The sequence below is a fragment of the Bombina bombina genome, chromosome 6 (genome assembly GCF_027579735.1).
Source record: "Bombina bombina isolate aBomBom1 chromosome 6, aBomBom1.pri, whole genome shotgun sequence".
Taxonomy (NCBI): Eukaryota; Metazoa; Chordata; class Amphibia; order Anura; family Bombinatoridae; genus Bombina; species Bombina bombina.
Window position 1 is genome coordinate 1,064,280,955 of NC_069504.1, and position 21,853 is coordinate 1,064,302,807.

General features: G+C 40.3%; 1 long non-coding RNA gene across 1 annotated transcript in view; it reads left to right on the forward strand.

Annotated features, from left to right (window-relative positions):
- Positions 1–10,174, forward strand: part of LOC128664169 (uncharacterized) — a 54,874-nt gene extending 44,700 nt beyond the window's left edge. The window contains exon 3 of the long non-coding RNA XR_008402926.1: positions 10,096–10,174. This is a non-coding gene — a long non-coding RNA (uncharacterized LOC128664169). The remainder of the gene's footprint in view (positions 1–10,095) is intronic.
- Positions 10,175–21,853: the final 11,679 nt, after the last annotated feature.

The following is a 21,853-nucleotide window of genomic DNA, read 5'->3' on the forward strand; positions in this document are numbered from 1 at the left end:
AGGAAGTTTTTATTTTGAAAAAATAACAGATTTTACAGAAGTACATAAGAATATTTCCATAGCGTAACAATGAGGTACAGCAGTAAAAGTGCTTTTGTATAAAAGGTCCATACATCATACATAAAAGTGCAACAAGTTCAGTACATACTGTAGGTTCAGTGCAGAGACCTGTATGACCCATGCTTCTATATTACAGTCTCTGGGATATTACATGAGTTACAACATATATTAAATAGCGTTATCCTTAAAAGGGTACTGGCAACTGGCTAAGATGGTGTCTAAGGGCAAAGCCTGATGTTTGGTATAGTGGATGTTAGTGGGTTCTAAGTTTGTGTCGCTCTTTGTGCTGGTTACATAAAGATAGTTTAAGTTTGTGTGTGACTAATGAGCCTGATTGGAGGTGGTGGTACCTTTCAAGTTGTAGGAAACTCTCTACCTGGTCCTCCCACTCTTTCTCAGTGGGGGTATTGGAAGATTTCCAGTGTCTTGGGATTAGGGTTTAAGCGCTGTTTAGCATGAGGATCAACAGGTCCCTAGCATTACTGTCATGCAGTAGTAGAAATAGTAAGATCTGTGGATCGTTTGGTAGCTGTTTGCCTATTGCGTCTGACATGCTCTCCAGTACCGTCAGCCAGAACGTATCTAGTTTATTACACTGCCACCATATGTGTGTAGGGGTGCCTATTTCTCTGCATCCCCTCCAGCACTTATTGCTAGCCATTTTGTAAATAGTGTGTAGTCTGCTGGGGACAGATACCATCTCATTAAAAATTTGAAGTTGGTTTCAAGGACTCTTGTGGAAATTGATGAGCGCTTAGTAGTGTTAAAAACAGTCAGCCAGTCCTTAGCAGCGATGCTAATGCCTAGTTCCCTTTCCCATGAGTTGGTGTATGAAGGCAAGAGTTGAGGATCTTTGATCAGCAGTAGTTTGTATAGTTTTGATATGGCGTGTGTTTGGGTGTTTTCTAAGTGGCATAGGTTCTCAAATGGTGTTGTGTTTCTAGTTCGATGATGTTTCTTGAAGTGAGTGTCTACGTAGTGACAGATTTGGGAATAGGCATACCAGTTCAGGGGAATCTCGGGGTGCATCTCCTGGATGGCAAAGAGGGGTCTATGTGTTTTATTTTCGTGGAAGAGCAAAATTGTTCTGCCCTTAATGTGACACCCGACTTCTAATGAAGTGTCTTTGAAGTTCCAGGGCAGGTCCGGGTTGTGGCAAAGTAAGGATATTAGAGATGTTAGTGGATGTGTTTATTAATTTATCCCACGTCATGAAAAAGTCAGAGAGAAGAGGATATTGTGCTATGTTAGAGGGTCTGTGTTTTTGAGGTATCCATGCTGCAAGCCCAGCGTTGCTTAGACCCAATAAGTATCTATCAATCCGGACCCATTGTTTATTGTTATTGTTTGTGCACTAATCCAATAGTTTATGCAGCATTATAGCTTCTTTATAAATGAAGATATTAGGGACTCCCAACCCACCCCTGTCCCTTGGTAAGTACATGTTCTTTTTAGCAATTCTGCCAAATGTATTGCTCTATTAGTGATTGTATTTTATTGAGATAGTGTATAGGGGGGGTATATGGGCGTGGTTTGCAGGAGATATAGAAGTCTTGGCAGAACATTCATTTTTACAACATTTATTCTGCTAATCCAAGATATTGATTTATTTTTCCAGCTTGATAAGTCTGTGGTTAGCGTTTTTTCCATAGTTTTGTAGTTGGCTGTGTATACTATTTGAACGTCAGGTGCTAGGTAAATGCCCAAGTATTTCATTTTGATTCTTTAGCCTCTATTTATGAAAGGTCTTGCGGACCTGACCCATATTCAGCATTGCACCAACAGCTCCAATCGGCCGCCAGCAGGGAGGTGTCAATTCCGACGATTCCTGTCCGCCTGCTCAGAGCAGGAGGACAGGGTTATGAAGCAGCGGTCTTTAGACCGCTGCTTCATAACTGCTGTTTCTGGCGAGTCTGAAAACTTGCCAGAAACACGGGCCATCAAGCTCCATTCAGAGCTTGATAGATAGGCCCCTATGTCTTTTAAGGGAGCAGTTTGGGATCAAGTGATTCATTTCTCTTTCCCCATAATTTATATTTTAATATTCAGATTTTGTTAAGTTTAGGAGAAATCCGGAAACCTGGCTGAACTTCTCAAAAGCCTCAAAAGACTCTATCTGAGTAAGGGTGAGGAGAACGTTGTCGGCGTATAATGCCAGCTTGTGCTCCATGTCTCCAATACGAATCCCTGTGATGAGGGTGTCATTTCTGATCTGTTGGGCGAGGGTTTCAATGAATAAGGCGAATAAAGCAGGTGAGAGAGGATAGCCTTGCCTTGTGCCATTGTATATATTGAAGCTGTCTGACAAAATGCAATTAACCTTAACCCTAGCAGTGGGAACAGAATATAGGGAAAATACTAATTCTAAGAATTTGTTGCAGAATTTCATTTTCTGCATTACTTTTTTCAGGAAAAGCCAATTAACACGGTCGAAAGCTTTCTCTGCGTCTGTAGAAACAATAATGGTAGGGGTGCGAGTGGCCTGGGCATGGGAAATAATCTGTAGTGTTTTCAGGGTGTTATCCCTAGCCTCCCTTCCCGGAATGAAGCCTACCTGGTCTGTGTTGATTAATTTAGGTAAGTATCTGTTCAGTCTTGTTGCTAGTATCTTGGCGACGATTTTTATGTCAGAATTTAAGAGGGATATGGGGAGGAAATTTTTGGGTCTATTTGGCATTTTCCCTGGTTTGGGGAGGACTGTGATGTGAGCCTCAAGTGAGTTACCTGAGAATCCTCTGGAGTGAATTAATGAGTTGAAGGTGTTTGTTAAGGGACAAGCGAGGTGGTGGATGTATGTCTTATAGTATATCATGTTAAACCCATCTGGGCCTGGGCTTTTACCTCCAGGCATGTCTTTAATCACGTTTTTTGTTTCTTCCACTGAGATGGGCAGATTCAGGCTATCTGATTAGTCTCTATCTAAAGTCGGTAAGTCCAAGTCCTCAAGATAGGTTTCAATGTCTTGTTGGGTGGGGGTACTGTCTGAACACGTCTGCTATATTTTTACTCTCCTTCTGAAGATCTCCATGTTTGTTAATAATAAAGTGGATGTGTGCATTTAATTGGGTTCTCTTAAGAGTTTTAGCGAGAGAGGACCCCGCTTTATCTTTGATATTTTTGTTTCAGCAGTGCTGCTTTCTTTTGGTGTTCTTTGATTAGGTGTCTTTGAGGTCTTTCCTAGACTGTGTTAGGGATTCTAGTATGCTAGTGGCCTGTGGATGTTTTTGTGTTCTTTTTCCCAGTAACTAATTTGGGACATAGTATAGTTTATAAATTGTCTGTTAGATTTTTTTTCCCCTGGCTTTGTGCGCTATCAGTTCACCTCTTATAATGCACTTGTGCACCTTCCAGAGGGTGGTTGAGGTTATGTGTTCTGTGTCATTTTCTCTAAAATAGTTTTCTATGGACTGGTCTACAGCCTGTTTAGTTGGTACATTCCCTAGTAGGAAGGCATCCATATGCCAGATGAAGGGGCGCTGTGGCATGTCTGGCCACGCCACCCCGCATTGTACGGGGGGCGTGATCCGACCATGTCAGTCAGTGATCATGGAGAGGCCCAACTGGTCTGTATGTATGTGATCTATTCTGGTGTATGCGTTGTGTGGGTGTGAGTATAAGGTGTAGTCCCTGATGTCAGGTTTAATGTTTCTCCAGATGTCGTGCAGCCGTAATAGGTGTAGGTTATTAGTTACTGATTTTAGGACTCGTTTAGGGGTATTAGTGATGCCTGTAGAGGTGTCCATTGTCGGGTCCAGTGACAAATTAAAGTTACCCCCTATGAATAGTGTCCCCTGGGCGTGTTCTAGTAGGAGGTTGGTTATGTGTCTGAATAAAGTGTGCTGTTCTTTATTTGGGAGATATGTGTTTGCAAGGGTAATTGGCCTATTGAATAATAAACCTATCAGAATCAGGTACCTGCCATCCTTGTCTTTCTCTATGTGGGTAACTTGAAAGTGTAGGGAATTTTTAAGTAGAATGCCTACCCCTCCCTTCCTGGTACCGCCCGAAGCCAGAAAGCTTATTCTATATTTGTGGCTCAGGAGTTTGGGTTTGTGTGTCTCCTGTATAAATAGGATATGACTGGGTACTTTGTAAAGGTCTTTAAAGGCCATGGACCTTTTTTCCGGGATATTCAGCCCTTTCACATTTATGGTGGTAATAGATATGGTATGTGCCATGGTGGATCTAACGGGTATGGGTATGGGTTTGAAGGCCGAGTGATAGCCTGTCTGCCTGATGTAGGTTTAACTCTGTATCTGGTATGAGGTAAGTAATATAAGCTACCGCTGTACTATAAACTGAGACAATGTAACAGGTTCAAAAATAATAGTGCAAACAATTTTGAGATGTGCAATAACAGTAATAAGCGGTAAAAAGACAATACAATAACACTTATAAAGGCAAATTTCAAACTCTTTTGTTTCGATTTCTTCTTTTCTTTTCTATCTGCAGAGTTCAATTAACAAAAAGTTACAGTCCTGCAACAATAAAAAACAATTTCGGTAGTATCCCCACTTCCAAACCTAAAGAATTGTGGAAAAAGAAAAGAATGTTATGTCATACGACCTGTAAGCATCATGGCTAGAATGGGATGTCAGTTCGAGGTGGGAGATGCCATGGATCTAATGGGCATCGAGACCTGATCCACACTTTCAGATACAGAGTGAGACCCTGGGCTGGCAGAATTGTGAGTTTTGTGCGGTTGGTTGTTTATCTGCTGAGAGTCTCTGGGGGAGAATTGGCGGTCCTCTGGGTGCGTGATGTTGAGTTGGAGGGTTTTGTTGAATCTTGGCAAGTCCTCCAGAGACCTGAGGGTGGCTATAGTATCTACCTTAGATGCGGTAATGCTGACCGGGAATCCCCACCGGTATGGGATCTGCTGCTCCCTCAAGATTGTGGTGATGAAACTCAGCTCCCTCCTCTTCTGCAGTGTTGCTGGGCTGAGGTCTGCAAAGATCTGGATGTGGATTCCAGCATGCATTACTTTTTGTTTTTGTCTGGCCTGTCTCAAGATTTCTTCTCTGTCCTTGTAATCTAATAGCTTTACAATTATGTCCCGGGGGGGCGCCTTCGGGGGGGGGGGGGGATTTGCTCTCAGGGCCCTGTGGGCTCTTTCAATGCGTATATCTGCGGTGCTCTTTGGGCCCTTCAGGGTCCTGAACAAGTCCTGGAGGCAGCCTTCTATGGCGTTTGGCTGGATTGTCTAATGGATCCCGCATATGCGCAGGTTGTTACGCCTGCCTCTGTTGTTCAGGTCCTCAACTTTCTCCATCAGTTGATGTATAGTTTCTTCCTGATCGTATGCAACTTTGGAAATGTGCTGTATATCATTATTGACCATGTTGTGGCTCTCCTCTAAGACCGAGACCCTTTGTGTGACTTTAGAAAGGTCTCTTTTTAGTTCCCCGTACCAGTTTTTGACCTCTCCTAAGATATCTTTAATATCTTCTTTTGTGCATAGGTTTTGCAGATCATCTTTCGCAATGGCTGGTGTAGTTTCTTTCTCGTGTTGCTGCTGTTCTGTGGATGCGGTCATTTTCGATGGTTTTGCAGCTAGGTCTTGTTGTTTGAGGAATTGTTGCATCAGCTTGGAGCTATTTACGTTGTTGGTCTTAGAATTTCTGCGGCCAGGCATATCCAGAGGTGCTTAATGTCAGGCAGGGTTCAGATGCCTAAAGGTTGGTGCGTGCTGAGTGGGGTGGCAGTGTGAGGTCAATGTAGCCCAGCGGGCTGTCGCAGTCCAGGCCCCATGGCAGTATGCATGTAAAGTATTGTAGAAGGCGAACTTCCCCACCTGAGATGGCAATCTACAGTATATGCTGAGGCTTAGCGCAGGGGTTTTGGATAATGAGGACCCTGAGATTTGTGTACAAAATGCCCCAAGTGTTCTAGAGTATGGCAGTTCATGCAGTGTGCTGTGGCATTTGTGTGTATGCAAGAGCCAGCTCTCCTCTGTGTTCTTCCAGTGTCCCCTGTATAGAGAAACCTGTTTCCTGTAGCTTACAGAAGGTTCTGGCTGGGCAGTTCCAAGACATTGCCCTGTGTGGTAGATCTTCTTTTGTAAAAGCAGCTGAGGAAGGTGGCAACTAAGGGCCAGCTCCAGGCTCTGCCCCTGTATGGATAACGGCACTGTGGTTAATTTTTAGTGCGTAGTGGCAGGGTAGCTGTAGCAAATTGCGGGCAGGGTCGCACTTCCGGTTTCGGAAAAATGGCTTAGTTTGTGTGTGGGCTAGAAATGATCCGATTTTTGCCCAGTTTGTTCACAAGCCTTTCATGCACCTGTGTTGCCGTTTTTGTGGCGATCCCCCAGGTCTATGCATGCTGTCTGGAGGTGGGGCTTAGGAGCTCATGAATTATGCAGCCATCTCTCTGACTGGCTAGGCTCCGCCCCCAGGGTTGTGTACCATTTTATGTCTAATAATGATATTTAATAGGCATGATGGCTAAAGAATGTAACTGCTAAAGTCAAAATATTTATTTTGTAGTTTACTTGGCTAAACATCTCCTGACAAAAACATTAAAATGATGTATCTATAGAGTGCATACACCATATATAGTTTAATAACAGTTGGCAAGTTATACGGCAACAATAATAATTTGGCCCTCATTTTTGGTTGACATTTTGTTTTTATAAATATGTCACAATTTCTAGCAAATAAAAAAAAAAAACTCCATCACAACCCATAATCCTCTTGTGTAATTTCATTTCCTGCTTTCTTTTAGTGGCAGCTTCTGGATGGTGGAGAGAGGAAGACATAATTGAAAATCAGGTGAAGCATAGGGGATCATGTCCCCCCCAGTAAATATTAGGGATGGTAATACAACAATAGAATAGATGGAGAGATCACTAGACTGCCAGAAAGTATGTTTCATTTAAAGTTCTTTCATAAACTATAAAAAAATGTTAAAACATTTTTTACATTTGAATGTAAAATAATACAGCCATATAAGCTGTGCATTTCCTATGAATCCCTCTTTGGCTTATAGGTACCTTTCTACTAATGCACTTTGGCTATAGGTACTTCCTATAAAATACTCCAAAATTATTAGTAGGAAATATCTATCAACCAATGAACATTAACAGGATGGACCATCAGCCAATGAGCATTAGTAGGAAGGTACCTATCAGCCGAAGAGGGATTTATAGGAAATGCACAAATGATATAGCTGTATTAGTTTAAATTCAAATGCAAAAAAATGTTTTAAAGGGATAGTCTAGTTGTTAGGATATATTAGCATTACCGACGCCATTTTGTCTTAGGCAGCCATTTTGTCTAAGAATGGTTTATTATAACAGCTTATTATGTACTAAGAAATATGCTGATGTTAGTAAGACTTGTATAGCCAGAATGGCCCTGGGAATGTCCCTGACGATGTGCTTGGATGCACTGTTATCTCTATAAGATGTCAAACGGCCTTGATTTGTGCTGGGCTATGAGGCTCAGATGTACTCTTATCTAAAACTAGATATTTCTGTAGAAATACTCCCTAACACTCCTTTTTACCAATTATATTTTAATGAGCTTCTTTTGTTCCTGAAGAAATACTATGTAAGATGATATAGTTATGAACGCGTCATTGTTTAACCCTATATGCTGTAACGATTGCCTATAAAAAGTATTCTGCATCTTCTAATCAACAGAACAGCTTTTAGACTGACATGCTGCGTGTGTCTGATTTCTGTTCCCGAGATATCTCGTTCAGGTAACCCATTCAGTTCCAGGTGAAGGTGTAGAATACTGTGCTAACTGACATTCCCCCCTGAAAATAACACCTAACAATTCTGGTGTCAGAGCGTGGGATTTGCACTGGGTAAGTAAAAAAGTGTTTTTTACTCTGCTTTTCCCTCTGTGAATCTGAACCTAAATTTATTTATATACAAGGTGTTAGTGATATATATAAAGGGTTAAGGGGTTCCTGCGGTGAAGGCGCAGGTTTGCGGAGGTTCGAGTCCTGCCAGCATTTATAGTGGCACGTTTGAGTCTTGCTTTGTATTAACCCCTCTAGACAGGTTAAAGTCCTGCTAGTCTAGATAGGTTTTGAGTCCTGCTAGAGCGCAAGTGAGGCGCACGAGTAAGCGGGCATTTGTGGTGGTTATAGTCCTTGCGCAAGTTGCAGCACTATTTTACGGTGAGTTAAAGTCTCACCTGTGTTGAAGTTTCCTTATATATTCCTATAGTAGAGTTTGGGTTTACCTATCACTGGAACTGAGTTGGTACTTGTTGATGCTTATGCTTTTACTGCCATATCATTGTGCTGTGCTTAGAAAATATTAAGTAATTGTGCATTTTATCATTGCTGCTATTATTGTGTTGTTAAAATGGGGTCTGCTCACAGCAAAATATTGATAATAATGCTGAAATACAGAAAAGTAATAATTAGTATGAAACTGTCAGAAATGTATCATTTAGTGCTGGTAAGAATACCTTACATATTACAAACCCTAAGCCAGTTAAAGGTGAAACTCCCAGAGATTTTGTAACTAGAATAGCAGGAGGATTTTATACTATTCCCTTTAATGATAATTTATCTGGCTGGACGGAACCATTATATCCTCAGGAAACAAATCCATTCCCTCGTACAGGCTTTCTCTGTGAATCGCATGTTACTATGATAAGGGGCATGTGTTTAAAGGATTCTGCTTATCAGGGTCCAGGTGGAGACCCCTTATGGGATATGAAATACATGAGAGAATGTGGAGAAATTTGGGTGGACCGATTGTAACACCCTGCCCCCTCCATATCCAGCTGTTCCCTCGGCTCCTCCGCCTGCTGCATTGTATCCCTCATTAGTCGCTTTTAATGGAGCCCAAAGTAGGGACACAGAGCAGGTGAAAGACACTGCTATTGCATCTTTAGTGACTATGAAAGGGTTAACAGTTTCTGTTCAAGACAAAAGCATTGCAGGCAGAGAAATGTCCACTCCAGAAAGGGAGGGGATGGGGGATTCCAAACTGTCAGTGATCACAGCTCTGCAGATTCACCGAGATTGCTTGCTCCTGTGTTTAGGAATGTTATAGGCAAAGAAGGGGGGCCACCGAGCGCACACACCAGATCACATATTCAGAGAACAGAAAAAACTGTTACAGAAGCTCCGTTTGTAAAAGTCTTTCTTTTGTTGTATGTGTGTTTGCAGTAACGAAACAGAGATTCTATGTATTTTATGTGTAAGAAGTGTTTGTCTGTCTAATGTATTCACTGTGTCCCATGTTACGTGTGAAAGGATTACTCTACACTAAATATCTGAGGATGTATTATCCGGTATAAAATTTTGTTATGTCTCAATCTTTTGGGAAAATGGCCATTCCTTGCAAATTCAGACACTTTCAGATACATTTTAAATTTGGTGGAAAGTTAATCTTATTGTATTTCTAAATGTCTTTGCTATGTTTGAAATACATGTTTTCCTGGAATTGATAGAACATTAATAAAATATGTTTTCAGTGTCTATAAAAAAAAAAAAGTTAAAAAAGTTAAAATTGCTCAATGTTGGGATTGAATTTATGGTATACAAGTTGATATGAGCTTGTATGTGTATCGCTGTAAAATGACCTTGGTGCATTTTTCTTTATTAATGGTAATTATTCAGGCTAGTTTCTTAGCTAAAGAAATGGACGTTGTAATGAGGTATTTTAAAGTGTTATTGTTGTAACTTGATTTTAAAGTCTTATGTATGTTCTTAATTATGTGTGTTATTAATAGCATTTTTAATTTTAAGTGATATTCATTTTATGCAAATAAAGACTGTCCACCTGTTGCGGCATATAAATATATTGTTTTTGCAAGTGAAGTAACTAAGGAAAGTATGCTATGGTGGAAGTGATTTTAAGTCTGGTAAATATAAAAGTGAGTTGTTTTTTTTCTGACAAGTGATTGAGAAGTTGATTAAGGTATTTATGTGTGTAATGTAAGATTCATGCAAGGAGTTAAAAAAAGGAAGAAAAGAACAGACTATACGTTGTAGGCTATTATATGTATCTCAGATTCAGTGAGACAAACTTTTTTACTGAATCTGTGATATTGTCTTTTCAAATAGGGAAGGAGCCGGTAACCTGCAATATACACTACTTATACAACCGAGGAAGGAAAGGAAAGGAAGATACCAACGACTGATACAAGCTGAACCAGCGCCTCCAGCTAGCACACCTATTATATGTATCTAAAGTATTTGGTTCTGTTTATGTTGCAAGTAGATTAATTCAGTAGAAGTTTTAATATAAATGGGTAACATATTACTGTGTAATATTATTTATGCTGTGATGGCTCTCATTTAAATATGCAGGTTATGATATAGTAAAGAAGTAGAATTTTTATGGTAAATAATACAAGTTTCCTAATCATGGCTTGGTTATATATATGTAATATACATATTATAAATGGTTAATCCTTAAAGGGACAGTTCAATGATTTGTTATTCCAGCTGTGTAGTATAAAAAAGTAGGAGAAATTGTATTTTCAAGTTTATTTGTATGTATGAAGTAGTTGCTTTTGTACTTTTGAATCACAGCCTATAACAATGGGTTAAGTTTCAGGTTATAGCATATCTCATTGTCCTTATCTGATATTTGTCTGGAAAACTGAGCTATTTGTAAACAATGAAAGTCACTCCATCAGTTGAGATGGATCATTTAGAACAATTTAAAGGGGACATTTTTGGGCAAACTGTTCTTTTAATCTATTAGTGTAAATTATTATTATTATTTGTTGTAAAAAGCTCATTTTGTTGTATACAATTGTTATATTTAGTCAGAGAGCTGCAAAATGTTGAATATCAAATAATATAAAAAAATTAAATCAAATAATTGTGTATTTATTTGATCATATTAGTTATAAGAAGCCATATAGCTTTGTCGGCAGAAAAGTATGCCTTATTTGTATTAGTACACATTATAGTTTATGTACTTAAACAAAGTAACCCTCTAGATAAGTGTAACTCTAAACTTTGCAATATTGTAACCTATTAAATGGCCCACTGAGTACAGCGAATATGTTTGCACCTTTATAGTTTAAAGACAATGTTGCAATATCTCAGAATATTCTAGACCCTTCACCCTTGTAGAACACAGTGAGGACACGTCTCAGCTAGAAATTTATATCAGTTATACAGAGAAATATGAGTTTTGGGAGTAGTATAATTATAATGGTATTGATGGTACAGTATATTGTCTACCTACAATGGCTCTTATTGGATCTGTGTTATGAAAGCAAATGTATTTTTCTCTTTTATTAATTGGTATGGTATCTGCAATTTGAGTTTTGTAATTCCAGGTGTTTGTCAGTGAAAGGAATTATCTTACCATAAAGATGTGTTTACCTTTAAGAGATTTTGTAGTTTTAATAATGTTATGATTGTATTCTTTCCTCATACAAGAGTGCGAGAGAATTTAGGTTGCATAAAATAATTAGTAAACTAGTAGTGTCTATATCAGGAGTCACAAAGATGATAATGTCCACAGCACTCCAAATGACAAATTCTTTTATTTCAGGACACAATAAAACAGCAACATTTCGGGATTAAGGGAATGCATGATTAAGGGAAATTAATCCCGAAACGTTGCTGTTTTATTGTGTCCTGAAATAAAAGAATTTGTCATTTGGAGTGCTGTGGACATTATCATCTTTGTGACTCCTGATAGGTGAATAGGCAGTTCATCGGTCTACACGAGCACCCATTTCATAGAAAGTGCTGTTCCATTCTACTTTTTTCCTGCAGTGTCTATATCAGATGAGACAGCTGATTCTATTAAGATCATATTTGGAGAATTATAAACATTACATATAGTAGCTTTACAGAATAAAGCAACACTAGATTATTTTTTTAGTAGTTCAAAGGGAAAGTGTGAAGAAATTAATTTTAAGAAAATATTTCATTTGACTGTTTTACTTTTCATTTTTGTTGCAGGGCAGACCTTAGCATAAGTTACTTAGCATAGCCATCCATCCTCTTGATGAAGTCTAGCAATTTTTACTTGCTTAGTATTCATGAAGTATCATTTACATTGTATAGAGAAGCTGTGAGTTATTCCCTGTAAAAGTATAATTAATGTATTTAGTTTGTATTATATATCCACAATGTTTTCCTGGTTTTAAATGACATAGGATAAGTTAAGCTATTTAAGGAAATGGTGATGCTTACAAAAAGGTGAAATAAGTTTTTGTTGGACATAATTGTGATCGTATCAGGGTGTGTGTTCATCTTGTGCTGTTTTATTTCCTTCTTAGACTCCTTCTGACTCGAGTGTCTGCTTGCTATGGGGATCCACCTGCTTTCCTTGTCTACCCCATGAACAAACCATCATACTTTCAGCATGTACCTGCAAATGGACTATGGTATTGAAGCAGAGTGTCTGAGGAAGGTGGAGCTCTAAGAGGACAAAGACTGTTCTTAAAGTGATCAGATGCCACCCAGAGATACTTGTGCTGTTCCCATGCCATGCTTCACTGTGAAGAGTGTACAGAGCAAGAAACTGTTGGAAATATTGGTGAGTACTAGCTATGCAGGTTGAGAAATAAAGATGCAGCATTGTTTGGGGATGGATAGGGGGCTGGTTGGGACTTTGTGCAGATTGACCAGTAGTTTGAGGATGCTGGGAGGTAGACAGAGAGTATTGGAGAGACCGTACCTATGTGCAGTGACAAATTGTGCCCTATTGGCCTATTCAGTTTAAAATTTTGTCTATATATTATAGCAGGAAATGTAAATACATTTACCTACAGTATTATCACATAGATTCATGTTATACTGAAGTATTAGGTGTATATTGTTGTTAACAGATTTACTAATTTTCTGTCCTTTTTCTTTCATGTTATTCTGGTAGAATAAAAGAGTGGTATGTTAGGATATATTAGCATTACCAACGCCATTTTGTCTTAGGCAGCCATTTTGTCTAAGAATGGTTTATTATAACAGCTTATTATGTACTAAGAAATATGCTGATGTTAGTAAGACTTGTACAGCCAGAATGGCCCCGGGAATGTCCTTGACGATGTGCTTGGATGCACTGTTATCTCTATAAGATGTCAAACAGCCTTGATTTGTGCTGGGCTATGAGGCTCAGATGTACTCTTAACTAAAACTTGATATTTCTGTAGAAATACTCCCTAACACTACTTTTTACCAATTATATTTTAATGATCATCTTTCGTTCCTGAAGAAATACATACGCCTAGATTTAGAGTTCTGCGTTAGCCATCAAAACCAGCGTTAGGGGCTCCTAACGCTGGTTTTGGCCGCCCGCTGGTATTTAGAGTCAGTCAGGAAAGGGTCTAACGCTCACTTTGCAGCCGCAACTTTTCCATACCGCAGATCCCCCTACGCCATTTGTGTATCCTATCTTTTCAATGGGATCTTTCTAATGCTGGTATTTAGAGTCTTGGCTGAAGTGAGCGTTAGAAATCTAACGTCAAGACTCCAGCTGCAGGAAAAAGCCAGGAGTTAACGCCGGTTACTGTGCTCTAAAGTACACTAACACCCATAAACTACCTAGGTACCCCTAAACCGAGGCCCCCCCACATCGCCGCCACAATAAAAAATTTTAACCCCTAATCTGCCGACGGCACACCGCCGCAACCTACGTTATCCCTATGTACCCCTAATCTGCTGCCCCTAACACCGCCGACCCCTATATTATATTTATTAACCCCTAATCTGCCACCCCCAACGTCGCCGCCACCTACCTACAATTATTAACCCCTAATCTGCCGACCGGACCTCACTGCTTCTATAATAAAGTTATTAACCCCTAATCCGCCTCACTCCCGCCTAAATAACCCTATAATAAATAGTATTAACCCCTAATCTGCCCTCCCTAACATCACCGACACCTAACTTCAAGTATTAACCCCTAATCTGCCGACCGGACCTCACCGCTACTCTATTAAATGTATTAACCCCTAAAGCTAAGTCTAACCCTAACACTAACACCCCCCTAAGTTAAATATAATTTTTATCTAACGGAATAAATTATTTCTTATTAAATAAATTATTCCTATTTAAAGCTAAATACTTACCTGTAAAATAAACCCTAATATAGCTACAATATAAATTACAATTATTTTGTAGCTATTTTAGGATTTATATTTATTTTACAGGCAACTTTTTATTTATTTTAACCAGGTACAATAGCTATTAAATAGTTAATAACTATTTAATAGCTACCTAGTTAAAATGCTGAAGTCTTGATCCAAGCGGCCGCTGAAGAGATCCATCATCCGGCTGAAGTCTTCTATCAAGCGGCATCTTCAATCTTCTTTCTTCCGGATCCATCTTCATCCCACCTCCGCGGAACATCCATCCTGGCCGACGACTTCCCGACGAATGACGGTTCCTTTAAATGACGTCATCCAAGATGGCGTCCCTTGAATTCCGATTGGCTGATAGGATTCTATCAGCCAATCGGAATTAAGGTAGGAAAATGGAATCAGCCAATCAGATTGAGCTCGCATTCTATTGGCTGTTCTGATCAGCCAATAGAATGCGAGCTCAATCTGATTGGCTGATTGGATCAGCCAATCGGATTGAACTTGATTCTGATTGGCTGATTCCATCAGCCAATCAGAATTTTCCTACCTTAATTCCGATTGGCTGATAGAATCCTATCAGCCAATCGGAATTCGAGGGACACCATCTTGGATGATGTCATTTAAAGGAACCGTCATTCGTCGGGAAGTCGTCGGCCAGGATGGATGTTCCGCGTCGGCGGGATGAAGATGGATCCGGAAGAAAGAAGATTGAAGATGCCGCTTGATAGAAGACTTCAGCCGGATGTTGGATCTCTTCAGCCCCCGCTTGGATCAAGACTTCAGCCGGATGATGGACCTCTTCAGCTGGATGATGGACCTCTTCAGCCGAATGATGGACCTCTTCAGCCCGATGATGGACCTCTTCAGCCGGATGATGGACCTCTTCAGCCGGATGATGGACCTCTTCAGCCCGATGATGGACCTCTTCAGCCCAATGATGGACCTCTTCAGCCCCCGCTTGGGCTTGGATGAAGATTTCGGAGCCTCTTCTAGACGGATCGGTGATATCCGGCGTGGTGAAGATAAGGTAGGGAGATCTTCAGGGGCTTAGTGTTAGGTTTATTTAAGGGGGGTTTGGGTTAGATTAGGGGTATGTGGGTGGTGGGTTGTAATGTTGGGGGGGTATTGTATGTTTTTTTTTTACAGGCAAAAGAGCAGAATTCTTTGGGGCATGCCCCGCAAAAGGCCCTTTTAAGGGCTGGTAAGGTAAAAGAGCTTTTCTATTTTTATTTTAGAATAGGGTAGGGCATTTTTTGGGGGGGCTTTGTTATTTTATTAGGGGGCTTAGAGTAGGTGTAATTAGCTTAAAATTGTTGTAATATTTTTATAATGTTTGTAAATTATTTTTTTATTTTTTGTAACTTAGTTCTTTTTTTATTTTTGGTACTTTAGATAGTTTATTTAATTGTAGATAATTGTAGGTATTTTATTTAATTAATTTATTGATAGTGTAGTGTTAGGTTTAATTGTAACTTAGGTTAGGATTTATTTTACAGGTAATTTTGTAATTATTTTAACTAGCTATTGTACCTGGTTAAAATTAATACAAAGTTACCTGTAAAATAAATATTAATCCTAAAATAGCTACAATATAATTCTAATTTATATTGTAGCTATATTAGGGTTTATTTTACAGGTAAGTATTTAGCTTTAAATAGGAATAATTTATTTAAGAGTTAATTTATTTCGTTAGATAAAAATTATATTTAACTTAGGGGGTGTTAGTGTTAGGGTTAGACTTAGCTTTAGGGGTTAATACATTTATTAGAGTAGCGGCGAGATCCGGTCGGCAGATTAGGGGTTAATACTTGAAGTTAGGTGTCGGTGATGTTAGGGAGGGCAGATTAGGGGTTAATACTATTTATTATAGGGTTATTGAGGCGGGAGTGAGGCTGATTAGGGGTTAATAACTTTATTATAGTAGCGGTGAGGTCCGGTCGGCAGATTAGGGGTTAATAATTGTAGGTAGATGGCGGCGACGTTGGGGGCGGCAGATTAGGGGTTAATAAATATAATATAGGGGTCGGCGGTGTTAGGGGCAGCAGATTAGGGGTACATAGAGATAATGTAGGTTGCGGCGGTGTACGGAGCGGCAGATTAGGGGTTAATAATAATATGCAGGGGTCAGCGATAGCGGAGGCAGCAGATTAGGGTTTAATAAGTGTAAGATTAGAGGTGTTTAGACTCGGGGTACATGTTAGGGTGTTAGGTGCAGACTTGGGAAGTGTTTCCCCATAGGAAACAATGGGGCTGCGTTAGGAGCTGAACACTTCTTTTTTGCAGGTGTTAGGTTTTTTCAAGCTCAAACGGCCCAATTGTTTCCTATGGGGGAATCGTGCACAAGCACGTTTTTGAAGCTGGCCGCGTCCGTAAGCACCGCTGGTATTTAGAGTTGCAGTGGCGGAAATATGCCTGTACGCTCCCTTTTTGGAGCCTAACGCAGCCCTTCTGTGACTGACATGCTGCGTGTGTCTGATTTTAGTTCCCAAGATATCTCGTTCAGGTAACCCATTCAGTTCCAGGTGAAGGTGTAGAATACTGTAAGTGCTAACTGACACTCCCCCCCTTAAAATAACACCTAACACTAGTCAAAATTAAACTTTCATGATTCAGATCAGGCCCGGACTGACCATAGGGTATACCGGGCAAATGCCCGGTGGGCCGCCGGTTAATTTAGCCCTGCCCACTATTACTGCCAGGCCCGGGCTTTGGGAGGCCTCACACAGAGAGAGATGCTGGGTGCTGACAATATATATGATTGTCGCTATACCTATATAGAGCACAAACAAACATATACAATTCACTGCAAATACAATAAGAAGAGCACATATTAACAATTTACATACATCCTATACAAAAAAACACAATGTTTCAATCATTAAAAGCTGCCAGATCAATATTTTCATTTAAACTTACTACAATTTGAACTGAAACACATTCTCTCCCAAAACTCAGAGAAAATACACAGATTTTTCCACTCAGCTGCTTCATCTGCCCTCTAACTTACTACAGGTAGCCTTCTGGAAAACAGCTTCACTATAATTTACCTACCAAGTTGTTTTATTGTATGTGTTTGTATATTTAGTGATAATTTAGTGATAATTCCTTTTGTTTTGTTTTTATTTTAAATGTATATACTACCATGACTTTGTAATTACAGGCTGTGCTAGTCATAATTTGCATACCTCTAGCTCATTGCATATTTTATCAACTTTATGTCTGTGTTAAGTTAGTTTAAGAAGCTCTTCCCCATTTATCTGTCTATTTGTTTAATGGTCTTATTTCACCCCTGGTATACCTCAGTCTTATCTGTGTAATATTTTGTTGACGTTTTTTTTTTTTTTTATTAGTTTGTTTCTGCATGGCTGACCCTCAGCTTAAATGTATCCTCCCACTCCTTTAACACACTCTGGCTGGACCATCACTAACCTAATATCTCTCTCTCTCTTTCAGCTTGAACTGAAACACATTCTCTCCCAAAACTCAGAGAAAATACACAGATTTTTCCACTCAGCTGCTTCATCTGCCCTCTAACTTACTACAGGTAGCCTTCTGGAAAACAGCTTCCCTCCCACCCTACCCCTCACCCCACCCACCCCAAGCTCATTTCTTTATTTATAGTTAGTCTCCCACACAACTTTCACTCTCCTGAAATGACAGGTGCAAACACTGATCAGCACATCCTTCCATTCCCTTAACCCTATAGAAAACACAGTATTCTATAGACACACATAGTGTGTGTCTAATGTTACAACTGCCAGACCAGGGAAGTGAGGGCCAAAACCAAGGCAGGCCCTCGAAGAAAGGGGAAACAACTCAAGCCAGAACTCACAAAACTGCTGGACCTAGGAGTGACAAGCTGTAGAGCTTATCTAGGCCTCAGATAAAGCACTGTGTGTCAGGCTCTGTCTCTGGATTTGGGGTTCGCCTTATTTTACTGATTATTTGGGTTACTCCTTGGCCTTGTGTACCTGGCCATGTCCCAGTGACCCTTCCCTGCAGTGACAAAGCAGAGCTCAACCTCCCAATCCCGGACCCTGTTCCCCGGGGTCTCCTCAGATGATACGGGCTGGCCGTGCCTCCTATATCTCAGTTTGGACATTACCGACCAGGCGGCTCCATGGGTTTAAGAAACCGCTCAGTGTCCGGACTGGAGCCCCCCACCACTGGTCTACCTTTTGGCCTGCACCAAACCAGAACCTGATAGAGAAGGTAGCTCTGCCGGCGACGAGTCAAAGGGAGGCCTTTACCTGGGCCCACGGGCTTTGCTAACTGACACTCTGCAGCTGGCACCAAGGTGGATCGGGGTGTATGCGGCATGGTAAGTGATGGGAAGGAGGCATCTAGCAGGGTACCTAATTTTAAGGCACAGGGTGGCTAGCTATCATTTTGACAGATTGGAATTTGATAATTCTATACATATGGTATTTATCTAGCTATCTATCTATTGGGTTTTGTAAAGCGCCACTACTCATCCGTAAGGGTCTCAAGGCACTTGGTATCTAACATCTAAACACCATCTATATCTTGTGTCATAATGACCCAGAGCACCTTGTAATTGTTATATAATGCACATGAACTGGTATATTTAAGCACATACCCAAAATATAACCAGGGAATGCAGCTGACAAAAATGCACCTTTTGAATACATAGATACAGTGTCTCTCACTGTCTCTCTCTCCCCCTTCTCAGTCTTTCTCTCTCTCGCCCCCGCTCTGTCTTAATCTCCCCCTCTCTGTCTATCTCTCCCCCTCTGTATTTCTCTCTCTCCCCCCTCTCTGTCTGTCTCTCCCCCCTCTCTTTATTTCTCTCTCCCCCTCCTCTCTCTCCCCTCCTCTCACTCTCCCCCCTCTCTCTCTCTACCCCCTCTCTCTCTCTTCCCCCTCTCTGTGTCTCTCTCTCTCTTCCCCCTCTCTGTGCCTCTCTCACTCTCTTCCCCCTCTCTGTGCCTCTGTCTCTCTTCCCCTCTCTGTCACTCTGTCTCTCTCTGTATCTCTCCCTTTTTCTCCCCTCTCTGTATCTCTCTTTTTCTCTCTCTCTCCTCTCTCTCCTGTCTCTCTTTCTTTCTCTCTCTTCTATCTGTCTCTCTTTCTCTCTCTTTCTCCCCTCTCTGTCTCTCTCATGAGTGTGTTTGTGTTGTGTGCATGCATATGCTTGTGTATATGTGTGGTGTGCGTGCATATGAGCTTGTGTATGTGTGGTGTGCGTCCTTATGAGTGTATATATGTGTGGTGTGCTTATGATCATATCTATGTGTGGTGTGCTTATGAGCGTATCTATGTGTGGTGTGCTTATGATCATATCTATGTGTGGTGTGCTTATGAGCGTATCTATGTGTGGTGTGCATGCTGAGCGTATCTATGTGTGGTGTGCATTCTGAGCGTATCTATGTGGGGTGTGCTTATGATCATATCTATGTGTGGTGTGCATGCTGAGCGTATCTATGTGTGGTGTGCATGCTGAGCGTATCTATGTGTGGTGTGCATGCTTATGAGTGTGTGTATGTGGGCAGTTAAATAAAAAATGGGGGAGGAGTGGGCTGCTTAACCTTAAAATGCCCAGGCCTATTTTTGGTCCCAGTCCGGCCCTGATTCAGATAGAGCATGAAATATTAAGCAACTTTCTAATTTATTTCTGTTATCAATTTTTCTTTGTTCTCTTGGTATCTTTATTTGAAAAAGCAAGAATGTAAGCTCAGGAGCTGGCCCATTTTTGTGTCAGCATCTGGTTAGTGCTACCCAGGGTGCTAAACCAAAAATGGGCCGGCTCCTAAGCTTACATTCCAGCTTTTTTAAATAAAGGTGCTCAGGGGATCTGAAGACCCAGCATCATTTTTCTAAGCAGGACCACAGTCATATGGGACCAGTGACAGTTATGGGGAGGGGTGTATTGGGGGGGGGGGTTCACCACTTAATCTTAAAAATAAAAAACAGTAGAAGATTAGTTGTCTTTCAGTACCTTGTACCCTTAACATTTTGCTTTCTGGTAAACTTTCTGCAACTGTACATTATATGGTCTAGACTCTAGAGTAGATCCTAAAGTCAACATTCAGCAGCAATACAGAGCAATGTGTCAGCAAAGGGTACCACTCAAACAACATCCAATACCTTTAATTGCAGACCTAGGGCATCACAAAGCTAAAAACACAATAAGACCATACACACACAAACTCTCACATGCACACTCCCATTCTGACCAGAACACAGTTCACATTAGGAAGTTCAATCCAACAGTATCCATTTTACATTACCCTGTACTTAATACATTGGTGCTTAGTGCTGTCTGCAAGAAGGCTTTGGTGCCACATGGCTCAATAAGACCTCTGGCATCTGCAGCACAGTAATAGGTAGTCCTTTCAAGTCCAGCTAACGCCTGTCAGCAGTTTACTTTAGGCTGATTGCTCACTGCGGTGCACACTTTTTGATGCCTAAACGAAGCAAAGGACTTTTTTCTTTTCGTTTTTCAAGGGACAGTCTAGTCAAAAATAAACTTCCATGATTCAGATAGGACATGCAATTTTAAACAACTTTCCAATGTACTTTTAGCATCAAATTTGCTTTGTTTTCTATGTATTCTTAGTTGAAAGCTAAACCTAGGTAGGCTCATATGCTAATTTCTAAGCCCTTGAAGGCCGCCTCTCATCTAAATGTATTTGACAATTTTTCACAGCTAGAGGGCATCAGTTCATGTGTTTTATATAGATAACACTGTGTGTTCCCTAAAGACCTTTCTATTCAGGGAAGCTTATCACCCGACTTATTAACAAATGAACTTCACTTAACTAACAGTTGCCCTCTATCTCCTCACTAATATCATTCTCACCTTTGCAGTCCCCACCTCCTGTTTCCCATCCTCCTACCCATCTAGATTGTAAGTTCCCACAGGAATAGGGCCCTCAATTCCCCCTGTATTTGTCTGTAAAATTTTGTCTTTTATCGTATTGTTTCTCCCTTGTACTGTTATCCTTGTACCCATGGGCAGCGCTGCGGAATCTGTTGGTGCTTTATAAATAAATAATAATAATAATAATAAAAATTGTACTTTTCACAGAGGAGAACTTTAATTGTATCTGCTTAGAAACTCGTGCGCCAGTTTTGTAACCTGCTCTGTCAGGTGCAAATGCTTTTATATGAACGTGAGTCAGGCTAATGTTTAGTCACTGGTACAAATATATATAGACACACAGTTATCTATCTGCTTTTGTTTATTTAGGTTCAATATATTTGCATTGAGGTGTGTCGCAGGGTAACGCAATATTTACAGTCACGATCTGTAACACGTCAGGAGGACCTCAGCCCTGAGGCAGAACCTTTTTTTAACTTTCTGATATGAGATTTTTTTTTAGTGAATTTTTTTCTGCAGCTGATTTTGACAAACAAAAATGCCTTTAATTACTGTACAAAAAGAAAGGCAAGGAAATGACATAAAGCCAAACAATGTGTTTAATGAATACAAATAAGTGAGTTAACAATAGACGTAACAGCAAAGCCTCAAGATATAGGTCAAGGAAAGTAGTAAAAATACACAAAAGGATATGAACTGCTTTTTTTCACAGAATTAGATATTTTATGCATATGAGACATTCAAATTAACTCAGGTTAGCATAGGAAGGCTTGTCAGATTTTTTAGTCAGATTTTATAACCAAAACCAAGTAAAAAAAATACTATTTTTGTTATTTGTAATTTTTATTTGTTTTATTAGTATTGTGACATTCAATTTCAACAGTGCATGCCACAGCAAAATCTGACAGGACAACTTCCTTGTCGGAAT